This window comes from Phascolarctos cinereus, unplaced genomic scaffold, assembly GCF_003287225.1.
Source record: "Phascolarctos cinereus isolate Bilbo 61053 unplaced genomic scaffold, phaCin_HiC Scaffold_7;HRSCAF=346, whole genome shotgun sequence".
Classification (NCBI taxonomy): Eukaryota; Metazoa; Chordata; class Mammalia; order Diprotodontia; family Phascolarctidae; genus Phascolarctos; species Phascolarctos cinereus.
In genome coordinates, this window is record NW_027556180.1 from 7,459,000 (window position 1) to 7,473,910 (window position 14,911).

A 14,911-nucleotide genomic window follows, 5' to 3' on the forward strand; every position below is an offset into this window, starting at 1 on the left:
AAAACCTTTCACAGCTGACTCTATTAAGTAATGGTTAAATATTAGTGAATTACAATTAAACAAGGAAAAAACTTGTGAGCCTTCAAACCCAGTTTTTAAGTAAAAATACAGTGGCAGAGTATGAATAATGGAATGGTCTTCTAGAGAAATAGATGATTGATAAATAAAACATTTCTCAAGCATTTTACTTTATGATGGAGCCTGCACACACACACATACACACACACACACACACACACACTGTACATATATATATATATAAAATCTATCCTCCAGATACAAGAATCTTCTAGATATGAGTTAACCACTTAAAGTGACTGAAATTTTAAAGCTTAATTCTTATGTAGAATTATTTCTAAAATAAACTATCTATTTCCATGCCTTGTCATAGGTTGGAAGTTCTACCAGGTCTTCACAAATAGTAATTATCATGAGCCTTCCTATCAGCTCCCTCACACACCTGAGCAGGGCACATGTGAGGCTTTCAGGGATTATTGAGGTACAATGGGCTTGACTTTTATACTGAAGATCTACCTTACCCTATGTCTCTTCAGAGACATGTGCCTTTCCTACTCTTTCTAGTCATTCCCAAAATTGCTCTTACTTACTGGAGATGTTCTATTCTTCCCTCTTCCTCCATTCACATTCCTCCTCCTCTTCTCTTCTTTCTTTTCTCATTAGAAAATTTTAGTTTCACCACCAAGGCTTACAGAATAGAGTATTTCACCAGAAGGGGGTGCTTCTGGCCACTTAACTGATGCTCTGTGCTAGTAAGGGTGAAGCCTACCCTCTTTGGTTATGAGATACTTTCAGCACTGGAGTATCTTCAGGTAAAAGTTCTTTATGCTTTTCAGAAAGTCAACCCCTCTATCCTTAGTTCTGCTCCTTATGTGGGTGTCAGCTATTTTTAGTCTATGGGTATGGTGTGTACTGATTTATTCATTTAGTTTATTGGCTCAGCCCCTACCCACGAAAAAATCTATGCTTTTTCCTCTCATTTAATCTTTCTCCAGTAAGGTCACACTAGTACATAATAGAGTGCAACAAAAAGGCCTGATTTAACTACACATAGTGTTTTTCTCATCACCATAAACTAAATACCTACGAGGTTGCTTCCAGAATAAAGTAGCACTTAAGTAATTTATAGGTTTTCCCAAACCTCAAAATTCCTGAGATAGAATTCAGATGCATAGACTGAGACTTTGCTATTAGTTGTTTCAAGTGGAAGCTGACAAGTAACTCCAGTGCTATTTTACTCACAACTCCCCATAGAGTCAATGTTCATTAAATGATGAGACTCAGGAATTAATTTCTTGGTTGGATGTGACCTTGTAATTGGTTCAACCTACCACTGCCATTTTACCAAGGAGGAAATTGAAAAGTACAAAGTGGATAATTATGTGGTCAGCTTAGTTCTGGTGGAAGATCATAGAATCAAATTGGCAGGGACTTTCAAGGTCATCTATGCCACCCTTTCATTTTGTGTTTGAGGCCGCTAAGGCTCAGAGGAATTAAGTGACTTGACTAAGGAGACACAGACAATAAAAAGAATAGCTAGGATTCATAGAGAGCTTTAGGTTTTCTAGAAGACTTTATATATGTTATCTAATTTGGTTTCCATGACAGTTATACAAGGTAGGCATTATCATTAGCTTAATTTTAGAGATGCGGAAACAGAGGCAGATTACATGACATTCCCAGAGCTAAATATCTAATATGTGTCTGGGACAGGATTTGAACTGAGGTCTTCATGACCCTATGTCCAATCCTCCATCTTTTATAGCTTGTAACTGCATACTTCTAGAATGAGAATTTGGGTCTTTGGACCCTAAATCCAACCCTTTCCTGTTGGCTAGGAAGCAAACATTTATTGAGCCCTGGTTTAGAAGGGTGTTGAATAAGGGGCATCAGTAGATGGGGAATGGCCTACATCACCTAGGGAGGGGCTTACTAGCCATCACATTAAATAAGACCTATCCCAAAACAATTATAAAACAGAATTTTAAAAAAATAAGAGATAGTTTTCTCCTCTACTCCCCTTCTTCCTCACACACCTCAGTTGACAACATATCCTATGCTCTAATCCCTTGATCAGGTAGGAACCTTTTTTTTTTTTCAGTTACATCATCAAGCAATGCATGGATATCTAAACAAGGTCATTACACCTTAAATTTCCAAGCTCCTTGGCTCAAGAAGGACCAAATTTCACTCACTTAACCCATCCAGAAACAAACCTCTGAGAGTGTCCAACATCAGAAGGATATCTGCAGTCCCCCAGTCCAGAGAGGTCCTACCTACAAGTACAAGATTTCAGTTTGGGAAGTGCAGAATCCAAACTCTCATCTGTCTCTACAGGATGAAAAGCACCTATCCTCCTGCCTATCCTCCTGGTATTGGGGTAGTCTTTCCTTTTGCCATCCCCCTTTGATTTGTGGGTCTGAATGTGATCAATTCCAGTTGAATGGAATTTCGTGAAAGCTTGCCTGCAAGCTTTTAAACCCAAGTCCTGCTCCATAGGGCAGTCACACCTTTTTCTAAGCACTTACAACTTTTTTGCATTATATTCCTCCTGGCTGGGGGAGGGGGGAGAGAGGGGGACAAGAAGCAATGAGTCAAAGTTATGGAAATGTAAATTTGAATATATGTAAGGAAAAATCTCCCTCACTTAGAGGGATGCCCCAGGATGGCCTGGGCTGCCATGGCACACAGCCCTTCTTACTGGAGGTCTCCAAGCTGAGGTTAGATGGCCACTTGTCTAGAATGTTATTGTATCAGTTCTTAATCAGAACCAGGATGGATCAGATGCCCTCAGAGGGGCCCTCCAAGCCCAAGGATCAGTGATTCATTCATTCATTCATTCACTGTGTGCCTCAGTTTCTCTAACTACAAACTGGGGACAAATTGTTACATTCACCTCTTGTTCATTTGTCATCCTATCATCTCTATTGTGGCAACCAACAGAAAGAGGTGTCTTTTAAAAGGGAAGCAAGACAAGCAAATTCTGATTCTATTTGATTCTATAGGTATTTTAAAATTTCTATTATGTTCAGGCACCGCACTGACAGGAGGAGAGTTCAAGAGAAAGGTCTAAACTCTTGGTAACTCTTGTTGGGAGGAAAATACTTTCAACTTTATTAGTATCATTCATTCAACACTATGAATTAAGTATTTGCTGTGTAGAAAGTGCTATGCTAGACTCTGGAATGGGAGTGGAATCTATGAATATAATTAATACTCATGTGTGGCCTCCTACCTGGTCCTCTGGCAGGGCAATGTGAATGGAGCTGAAGAAGGCTCCAGTACCAGATTGAAGAAGTCAAGAAAAACCTTGGGTCCTGCCATGATCTAAATTAACTTGTCCAGAATCTCTACACGTACAGTTATGGAGCTGCCAGAGTGAGAAACATTTGGTGGGTGAAACAGAGTGAGCTGGGGCAGAACCTTTCCAGCACCATTTGGAATGGACAGGGCCCCTCAGAGTCTTTGGGTGAAAAAGGACATGAATCTTTCTCTCCCAGAAAGCCTTCAACATTGCTTACAACTGTTTCCTCAATGCCAGATTAGAAGGAGAAAAAAAAAAAAGAAAGAAAACAGTGTATGCCAACTTTGGGTGGGGGGGGGAGGGATGAGATGGGGAGAAAATTTGGAACTCAAAATCTTGGGGAAGTGAATGTTGAAAACTAAAAATAAATAAATTTAATTTTTTTTTAAAAGAAAGAAAGCCAAACTAAGATGATTTGTGTGTGTGTATGTGTGCAGTCAAACCTACTAAATACAAGCACAGCAAACTGTTCATGGATCCCCTGGCTTTTAGGGCTCTCTTCTTCTACCAATTACCTGTGTGCCTACTTACCCTATATTCACCCACACTCACTAGAATGGAATCTCCTTTAAAAGGTGTCTTGTTTTAGTCTACATATGTCCAGAATGGAGCCCAGTGCCTGGTGTGGGCTACTCAATAGATTTTGGACCAGTGGATAGAATATGCAACTAGGACTTAGAAACTCCTAAGTTCACATCCTGCTTCAGACAATGATTACCTCTGTGACTGTGAGAAAAGCACTTAACCTGACTCCACCATACCTTCTTCATCTGTAAAATTGACATAGTAATACTACATTCCTCAAGGGGTTATTGTGGGGATCATGTGTGATAATGTACGTGCAGTGCACAGAAAACTTTAAAATTGTGTATAAATATAAGTTGTGTTGTATTGAGTTAATTATTTTCAAAAAGCCATATACTTGGAGTCACAGGGGACAGTCCAGATAAAAGAATGAGATATAGAATGGAAAGAGGGATTCCCTATACATGATGAAGTCCTCCAATGCTCCTGTTTGAACAAACAGTTAGAGGCAGCTGGGGGCACATTGGATAGAGTGCCATTCCTGGAGTCAGGTAAACCTGAGTTCAAATGTAGCCTCAGACATTTCCTAGATGTTTGACCCTGGGCAAGTCATTTTTTACTTTTTATTACATGGTATAAACCTTTCAATCTCTATTTTCCTTTGCTTCCTCAGCTGTGAAAAGAAGATAATTCTCGCATCTATCTTGTAAAGTTGCCATAAGGAAAAATCAGATATTTGTAAAAAGAGCTTAGCACAGATCCTGGCACATAGTAGACACTTAATAAATGCTTATTCTTTCTTCCCTTGTTTGCAGATAACATTACCCTACTTACATTCAGACCCCCCACCCTAAAGTTATGGGGCATCCTCAATGAGATCCATGTTTCTTTGAGATATGAAGTCTAACAATACAAATAGGAAAAACTAAATTGATGAAAAACACCTGTTTTCTAAATGAATGCTGTGTATCTGGGACAGGCCTGGGGCCTATGGCCATGGCACACATGCTCCATTGGAAGGGAACAATGGACCTGTCTCTACCCCTGGATGCTGTATGAGATGGCTCTTACCACACCTTAAACCAAGGCGCTTATGTGTAATCTCACTATGCTGTTATAATCTGGAAAAAAAAATTTTGGATATTTTTTTCTCTTTTTCTTTCTTTCTTCAGTCTTTCTCTTTTGAATTCTTAGTATTTTATTTTCCCCAATTACATGTAAAATATTTTTAACATGTGTTTCTCAAGCTTTGAGCTCCAAATCCCCTCCCTTCCTCTCTCCCTACCCTCCTCCCACTGAGAAGACAAGCAATTTGATATAGGTTATACATGTGTAGTCATGCAAAACATATTTCCGTATTAGTCATGTTGTAAAAGGAAATGAAGATAACAAAAACTTAATAAAAATAAAAACTTTTTTTTAAAAATCTGCTTCAATCTGTATTCAGACTCCATCAGTTCTTTCTTGGGGATGAATAGCATTTTTCATAGTAAGTCCTTCAGAGTTGTCTTGGACCATTGTAGTGCTGAGAATAGCTAAGTCATTCACCACTGATCATCTCACAATATTGTTTTTATTCTGTACACAGTACATTTCACTTTGCATCAGCTCAGGTAGGTCTTTTCAGGTTTTTCTGAGAGCATCCTGCTCATCATTGCTTATAGCACAATAGAATTCCATCATAATCACATACTATAACTTGTTCAGCCATTCCCCAGTTGTTGGGCCTACCTTCAATTTCCAGTTCTTTGCCACCAGAAAAGAGCTGGTGTAGATATTTCCATACATATAGGTCCCCCCTTTAATCTCTTTTTAGATATAGACCAATAGTGGTATTGTTCAGTCAAAGGGTATGCGCAGTATAGCCCTTTGGAAATAGCTCCAAATAGCTCTACAGAATGGTTGAATCAGTTCACAACTTCACCAAAAGTGCATTAATATCTCATTTTTCCCACATAACCTCCAACATGTGTCGTTCTCCTTTCATTCAGTCCTATTAGCCAATCTAATAGGTGTGAGGTAGTACCACGGAATCATTTCAATTTGTATTCCTCCAATCAATAGTGATTTCGGGCACCATCTCATAGGTATATACATACCTTTGATTACTTCATCTGAAATCTGTTCATGTCACTTCATCATTCATCAAGTGGGGAATAGTTCTTATTTCTATAAATTTGAATCAGTTCTCTATACATTTGAGGAATGAGGCCTTTATCAGAGAAATTTGCTTCAATTTTTTTTCACAGTTATAATGGCTAAATGTATTTCCCTCCATCATATTTTTCTCCTCTCCAAAATTGATTCTATTCTCTCTCCTTTCACCCCATCCCTCTCAAAAATGTTTTGCTTCTGACTACTGCCTCCCCCAAACTGCCTTCCCTTCTATCACCCCACCCCTTTTCTTATCACCTTTCCCCTTACTCTCCTGTACAGTAAGATAGATTTCTGTACCCAGTTGAGTATGTATGTTATTCCCTCTGTGAGCCAGTTCTGATGAGAGTAAGGTTCAATCACTCCCACTCCCCTCCCCCCTTCCCTTCCAGTGTAACAACTTTTTCATGCCTCTTATATGTGAGTAGATCTCTATCTGCATCACTTTACGGACAGAGATGTAGGCACATGTTACACACATACTTTTTTCTGTATGTATATATTTCTTCCACTGGAATGTAATCTCCTTGAGGGCAGAGATGTTCATTTCTGTCTTTGCATACCCAATGCCTGGCACATAGTTGGCATTTAGCAAATGTTGATTGATTGACAGATTCCTAAAGAAAAGACCAGAGCCTTGCTCATATATTCCAAAGAAATGCCCCATTCAACCTACTTCTTTTCACTTAAGCCTTTATTAAGCCCCAGAAGGCACCAAGCTCCATGCTAGTGATGCAAAGGTCCAAATGAAACAAGCCCTGCCCATGAGGAACTTGCATCCTACTGCAGGAGACTCTCAGACATCAGGGTTAATAATGACACACTACATGCATAGTCAATGTGCAGTCCTGGGAGGTGAGGAAGCTCCCTCCCAACTGGGAGATAGCACAGAGCTACACCTTGAAGCGAGCTAATGAGAGCTCTCCAAAGTAAGGTAAGAGGTGAAAGACTCAATCAATATTCTTTCCATGTTTTCTTGTCTGAGAGTGGGCTGTAGATCTAACTTGTATCACCAAGTAGATAACCAAATTCCAGAATCCCAGAAAGTTAGAACCCAAAAGAAGCTAGGAGGATTGGGCCCTCTTCCCCTTTGGGCTTCATCCAAGGCTTGGCCCACTCTTGTTCATTAGAATATCAGCCACAGGTGGCACATGAACAATAAATTGGCCTCGGTCAGGAAGACCTGAGTTCAAATTCTGTCTCTAACACATCTTGGCTCTAAGAACCTGGGCCAATCACTAGACTTCTCACTTGCCTAAGTGATTCTGCAGTAGAAACACATCCTCAAGCTGGGCTCCTCTTGCTGAGACAGGCATTCAATGCACACTCGCATGTGGCCCACAAGGGAAAGGAACCTTGTTTTATTGGGTCAGGCTTCCAGGGGTCAGTGACTCTCCGGTGGAGAAGATACAAATCCTGAGTGTGCTGTGTTATTATTGGGTTGTAGCACATTTCAGAGCACCATAGACACTTTACTTGACAACGTTCAGTAGTTTTTCAGTCACATCCATCTTTTAATGACCCCATTTAGGGATTTCTTGGCAAAAATGATGTAGTGGTTTGCCATTTCCTTCTCCAGCTCATTTTATAGACAAAGAAACTGAGGTAAACAAGGACTATGTGACTTGCCCAGGTCACACAACCAAGAAGTGCCTGAGGCTGTTTTTGAACTCAGGGCTTTCTGCCTCCAGCCCAGAGCTCTATCCATTGAGCCACATAGCTGCCCCAGTTACCGTTTGTTTACACGAGATTGACCACATAAGATGGTAGAATCATAGACTTAAAGCCAGAAAGACCTTAGAGTTTATGCAGTCCAAACCTCTCCAATTCAATAGAAAGACTTTGGGTTTTGGGGTCAGGAGCCCTGGGTTCAAAACCCAGCTTTACGATCTTAGGCAAGTGATAGCCATTTCACCCCATGGGGCTCTGTAAAATTAGGGAGTTGGACTAGATAAAATCCAAGGGATCTCCCAATGGAAAAACCTGATTCTTTTTACAGAAAAGGAAACTGAGGCCTAGGGAGGTGAGATAAATTGCCCAGGGTCATACCAGTAATACGGAGCAGAGGTAGAATTCAAACACCGGTCTTTTCATGCCACATTGGATGGTCTTTTTACTACACCACTCTTGCTTGTTAATGTTGTTGCCATGCCTGGGAGACAGGGCTGGCTGTTCAAAGGTGCTTTTCTGGATGACTTTGATAGAGTGAACAATCCTTCACTTGCCATAAAGATTGTCCGTCGCACAAAAGGGTGAATTCCTGTAGTGTTTTGACCTTAGATGCCCTTCACTTCTTTCTTTCCTACCACCAAATGGAGTTATTTCTTGGAGTTGGGTTTGGCCTAACCATGCTCCTTTGGTATTTTCTCAGGCTTCTCTGGCACGCAGCTCCAGGCAGGGCTTCTAGTCACAACCTTGTCTCTGGGTCATATCTGTGTTTGGATGACATTCAGGTCCTGCATGGCTCTGGTGCTCCAGCACTGGCTTACAGCAGCCATTCTTCCCCATATTTGTTTTTCCAGTCATCTGGATCCTTATCCTTCCCCAAGGGATAAGAACATGGTGCACAGGCTGGGATTCATTGGGTGGCTCTTCTGTTTTTCTAAAGGCAGAAGAATTTTAAATCCTGGGCCCCAAGCCAAGGTTAGCAAAGGGTCTCTCCTCAACTCTACTGGCCCTAGGAATGCCCTCAATAGACACCCTGGAAGTGGGTAGTAGCTGCGCTGAGCCAGCCTGGTTGCACGGAAGAGACACTGCACTGTCCAGAGCACATGAAGTGATAAGCCTAATCTGCATTAAGCTCCATCTGCACAGAGTCACAGGATTTCCAAGTAATGAAGGACTTCTTTGTCCACTATCCAGCCTGGAATTGGATAAGAAACTTTACAGACCCTCTCAACTGTCCTGCCATACTTCCCAAACTATCTTATTTTCCAGTTAAAGAAACTCTATTCTATTTGGTGCCATGGACAGAATGTTGGACCTGGATTAAAGAAAACTTGATTTTGAATTCTATTTCAGACAGTAGCCATGTGACCCTGGGCAAGTCACTTAACCTTGGCTGCTTCAGTTTCCTCAAATTAAAAATGAGGATAATAATGGCACCCTTCTTCCAGGTTGTTGTGAAGACAAAGATAAGATATCTGCAAAGCACTTTGCTAGCCTTAAAGTCTTCTATCAATGCTAGTTATCGTTTTTTTATTGTTATTATTATTATTACATTTATTCTCTTTATATTTAATCATATGTATATATATATATATATATATATATATATATATATATATACATATACATATGTCTACATACATATTTTTGTGGTTCAGTCTTTTAGTTGTGTCTGACTCTTCCTCGGGGTTTTCTTGGGAAAGATGCTGGAGCGGTTTGCTATTTTCTTCTCCAGTTCATTTTACAGAGGAGGAACTCAGGGAAACGGGTATTAAAATGACTTGCCCAGGGTAACACAGCTAGTGAGTATCTGAGGACAGATTTGAACTCAGAAGATTTGTCTTCTTCACTCCAGGACCAACGATCTACCCACTGTGCCACCTAGCTGCTGTATGAATGCATGCATAAACACACACACACACACACACACACACACACACACACACACACACACACACACGTGTGTGTGTTTAGGATTAGGGTATATTTAGACACTGAATTACGGTAGTTGTATTTGTATCCCCAGAGCCCAGCCCACTGCCTGGCACATAGGACACACTTAACAAATCTGTGCCTATGGTCGTTTCTCAGTGCTGTGTCCGGCTCCAGATGCCACATTTTAGGAAGGATATTAGGAAGCCACAGGACACCCAGATGATGGCAACCACAATCATGGAGGCCCTCGGGTCCATGGCAAGTGAAGATGGATCAGCTAATGGAGCTGGGAATGTTTAGTTTGGTGCAGAAAAGCCTTGCAGGGTCAGGGTTGAGGGACGTGCATTGTAAAAGCTACCTGTCTTATGGTCTTTAGAGGGCTGCTCTGAAGAAGAGGGATTCCAGTTGTTCTGCTCAGCCTCAGAGAACACAATGTTAAATGAGATATAGACTTTGGGACAGAAATAAGCAAACCTAAAATTGGTGTTAAGAAAAAAAAAGCCAGCCCTAAAAATCCAGAGTCCAAAAGCATAATTGGTGACTGTGGGCTGGGAGTCAACAGGTTGATGCTGGAAACCCCCAAGTTGGGCTTGGTATAGAAGAGTTTTTGCTTTTTTTGGGGGGGGGGTTTCATTTGTTTGTTCTTCCAGTATGGATTGAAATAAAGGTCTCAACATTCCTATCACTTCTATAATTCTTAGGCCAAGAAGATAGCAGGAAAGGGTATGGAACCATGCTTAAATGTAGTAGGGTGGTAGAAAAGGGGCTTCAAGAATAACCCAAAAGATATTCCTGGAAAGGGTAGGAATGGATGTTCCTACCCAGCTAAGGCTTGGCAGAGGTAGGGTTATATGATGGCAAAGGTGGTGAGGGTAGGTCATAGATAGAGGAAAGAATGGGAAAGTGCCTCTATATGTTTGTGAGAGCATCTTGGTAGTAACATTCCCTCCAGAATGAACTAAGGTGAGCTGGGCTTGGTTATGTGCTCATTGGACCAAAGGCCAAGCTGAACGTACCCTGGGCTTAGATCATAAAGTGTTCAATGACTTTATGCCCTGGGCCCATGAGTCCAAGAGGAAGGGGTGATGATCACTTCTAGACATGTCTTGGTGGTGAATCACTCTTCCTTCTCACAGCATTTGCTTGAAGAATATGTCCTTTCATTGGAGCAAATGCTGAGTGTTTCCCAATGCAAATGGTTGGAAATGATTAATAATGGTAATTATTAGGAAAGGTATCAGAGGTCAGATTGTCTATCATAATGGGGGTGCCTCCTAGACTATTCCAGGAAATGGTTCTCAGCATATTTTTTAACTATCTTTAGCAGCGATTGTCCTTTGAGAACTGCTTTAATATTTAAAGATGGCCAACTTCATTGGGAACCAGAGTTTGCTGGATCAGATGAGTGAGCAACTTGCAGAGATTGTTTGGAGTTTAAAGAAAATGAGGTGTGTCTGCCATCAAGAGACAGATCTTCTCCTGTGGCAGCTTTGGAGGCAATTCTAGCAGACATGTCCCCTGAATGTTCTCAGTAGAGAAAGTACTTAGAGCCAAGAATGAGTCAGTCAATGGACAAACATTTATTACTTGCTTACCAAGCACTGTGATAAGTTCTGGAAATACAAATACAGACAAGAGAAAGACAGTCCCTACCCTGAAGAAGCTTCCATTCTAATGGAGGAAAAGAATACATAAAAAGAAGGTTAAAAGCTGTGGGGAGGTAAGGGCTACTAGCATTGAAGTCTGAAGAGGCAGAAGCACATAATGCAGACCCTTGGAAGAACTCGACAATGGGAGAAAGGGGTGATAAAGCCACAAGTGCTGAGGGGCTTGGGTTCAAGTTCTGTCTCCCACATATGTTGGCTGCGTGACCATGGATAAGTCATTGAACTTTTCAATGCTCCAGGCCACTCTCTGCCACTAGGAGCTGAAGATAAGGTATCATCCTCTACTCTCTATAGGTAGAGGGCTCTCTCCCTAGAGTCTTATATGTCAGCCACAATACTTGCCTAGCCCACTGTATCCTCAACACCAAGCTCAGGACCTAATCTCCCTGGTAAGCATAGAATAAATGTTTATGGACATGAGTGAAGATAACTGGCAGAGGCCAGGCAGGCCCCATCCTCTTTCCTGAGCAACCTCATGTGGTAAGTTTTCTGCTCAAATGACTTCCTTTCCAGAGATCCAGAATTTCTCTTCTCTCCTTATATCCAGGCTTGGGATCCAGTTAAATGTTGGTTCTCAAGCAACTTTCCAAACTCCCTAGGGAGTTGCTAAATGTCTCTGCTTACTCAGCATTTGTTAGTTTTACCCAGAAACATCAGCCAGTGAATCATGATCACCTTGGTCTGCTGTTGTGAGAAGTCTAAGCCAAATGAAGCCATGCACCCTGGCTCTCAAGTGGCCCTTCCTTGGTCTCCCCACACGCATGCTTCCTTTTCCTCTTCTCAACTAACTGACTGGAAACAGAGAGTTCAGGGCTGGGAAAAAAGAGAGTGAATTCATGAACACCTCTCCAGTGCCAGGAGCTTGCTCACATTTCTCCAAAGACTTGGCTACTAAGCTGTAAAGGGAGGTCTAAGGTCCAGGGTCTGTTAGCATAAGCAACTTCCAAAGACAAGGTCCTTTTGTGTGGCCAGAACCTACTCTTGAAAAATGATTCCTTCTCTCAACTATCTTGAAATCATCAGCATAGTTTGAGCATTCCCTGATCCTACCACCAATGCCTATGGAGTGAGTGCAGCATCTGGAAAAACAAACAGACAATAAAGATGGTAATAATGGTGATGTGTGTCTGATGTACTTGGCAAGGAAGAGACAAATAGTAAATGTTAGAAGACTGCAACATATTATGAAGAACTGGGCAAGAGTAGCAAAAAAGGATGTCTGCCATCAGAGAAATGTCTCACTAGAAAGAAAGAAAGAAAGAAAGAAAGAAAGAAAGAAAGAAAGAAAGAAAGAAAGAAGAAAGAAAGAAAGAAGGAAAGAAAGAAAGAAAGAAAGAAAGAAAGAAAGAAAGAAAGAAAGAAAGAAAGAAAGAAAGAAAGAAAGAAAGAAAGAAAGAAAAATATGGGGCAATCATGAGGTGAGAGAAAGGGATGGAGGAAGGAAGGAAAGAAGGAAGGAAGGAAGGAAGGAAGGAAGGAAGGAAGGAAGGAAGGAAGGAAGGAAGGAAAGAAGGAAGGAAGGAAGGAAGGAAGGAAGGAAGGAAGGAAGGAAGGAAGGAAGGAAGGAAGGAAGAAAGAAGGAAAGAAGGAAGGAAGGAAGGAAGGAAGGAAGGAAGGAAGGAAGGAAGGAAGGAAGGAAGGAAGAAGGAAAGAAGGAAGAAGGAAGGAAGGAAGGAAGGAAGGAAGGAAGAAGGAAGGAAAGAAGGAAAGAAGAAGGAAGGAGGAAGGAAGGAAGGAAGGAAGGAAGGAAGGAAGGAAAGAAGGAAAGAAGGAAAGAAGGAAGGAAGGAAGGAAGAAGGAAGGAAGGAAGGAAGGAAGAAAAAGGAAGGAAGGAAGGAAGGAAGAAGGAAGGAAGGGGAAGGAAGGAAGGAAGGAAGGAAGGAAGGAAGGAGGAAGGAAGAAGGAAAGAAGGAAGAAGGAAGGAAGGAAGGAAGGAAGGAAGGAAGAAGGAAGAAGGAAGGAAGGAGGAAGGAAGGAGGAAGGAGGGAAGGAAAAAGGAGGGAGAGAAAGATATAAGAAAAAAAGGAAAGATGGAAGGGAGAGAGGAAGATTGATTTTATTGGTACTTGCTATGTGATAAGTGCTGGGCTGAGCGCAGGAGACAGAAATAGAAAAATCCCTGCTTTCAAAGAGTTCGCATTCTGATAAAGGGAGATAACCCATAAAGGAAAGGTTCAGCTACAGAGCATATGGACCGTCTCCTTGGTCCTTTGGTGTGTAGTGGAAAAAAACAGGAGGTAATGCCTGGGGATCTCAAGGACATGACAGCAAGCATAACTCATGCTGCCTGGAAGTTGTGGAATCATGGGTCATAGGCCTTCAATAGGGTGAAAATTCAAAGGGACCCTAGATATCATTTGGTCCAAACCTTTCATTTCATAGATGAAGAAACTGAGACAAATGAGGGCTAAGTGATATATCCAGGGTCACACAGTAAGTGATGGAGAGCAGAATTTGAATCCATAGATTCCATAGCCCAAGTCCAGTACCCTATTTGCAATGCCACCCTACCTCTGTTAGGGTAGGTGTCAAATACCTAGACATTTGGCGGGCACCCTATATTTCCATTGATAAAACCACATCTACCTCTGGTGCAGAACCATTTTTATTGACAGACTTTAGTGATGAAAACTTTTCCATGTCTTTGGCAGCTATGACTACTATTAGGGTAACAGATAGATAGCTTGTGGGCTCCATTGCTTTCCAAACAATATCAAGGGGTTGAGATCAGACTTTATTGCATTTTGGATGGACCTCATATGGCCAATTTACAGGAGGAAATGAGCAAATGCTATATAGAGTTGTCAAGCAAGGATGGGTCATGAACTGTATTGTTGGAGAGAATGCCTATATCAATGTCAACCTACATGTATCAAAAGACCAAATTACCTAACACATAGCTATAAATCAGATCTTATTGGCAACTGTATCAGTCTCACCGTGTTCCTCCTATTCTCAAAATTTTCATCCATATTCTGTTGGCTTTGGGACGTGAACTCCTTCAATAGCACTTAAGTTGGTCAAGGTGGCCTTTCCTGTCCCACTCACTGTCATATTCTAGGATATGTTTTGATAATGTCCTGTGGTGTCTCGTGTCCCATTTGTGATGCTCTGTCTCAGTTATGTGCCATTTTTCCCCACCCCCATTTAATCTACAAAAACTGGGAAGTGACGATGTAAGCACTCTCTGGCCAGGCCACTAAAAACACCCTCTGTTGATCCGAAGCAAGAATTTGGAATAATTGAAAGCAAAGCAACACTTTGATGGGAGTTGTCTGGACATTTCTCCCTGGTTTGTTTGATTTAAGATATTAAAGTCTTAGTCAGGAATTAAGGTAAGTTTCAGGGCAGATTGGCTAAGAAAAACCAAGTGGAGTGGAAAGTCCTACCTTCTAAACACCTGCTTAATCTAAAATGTCAGCTCAATATTACTTTTACTTAAAAAAAAAAAACAACCTTCCACTGGGGAGACTTTTATTCACTCTCTCTGCTGTTGATCTTGCTGGTGGTTTACTTTTCATATTAGCTTTTTGAAGGGGGGAAAAACTTCTTTAGATGAGCCTATTTATATATGAAAAAATCCTTCCAAGAGCTCCCCCATCGCCAGCATCAACAGCAGCTGAACACGGGTGGGATTGTT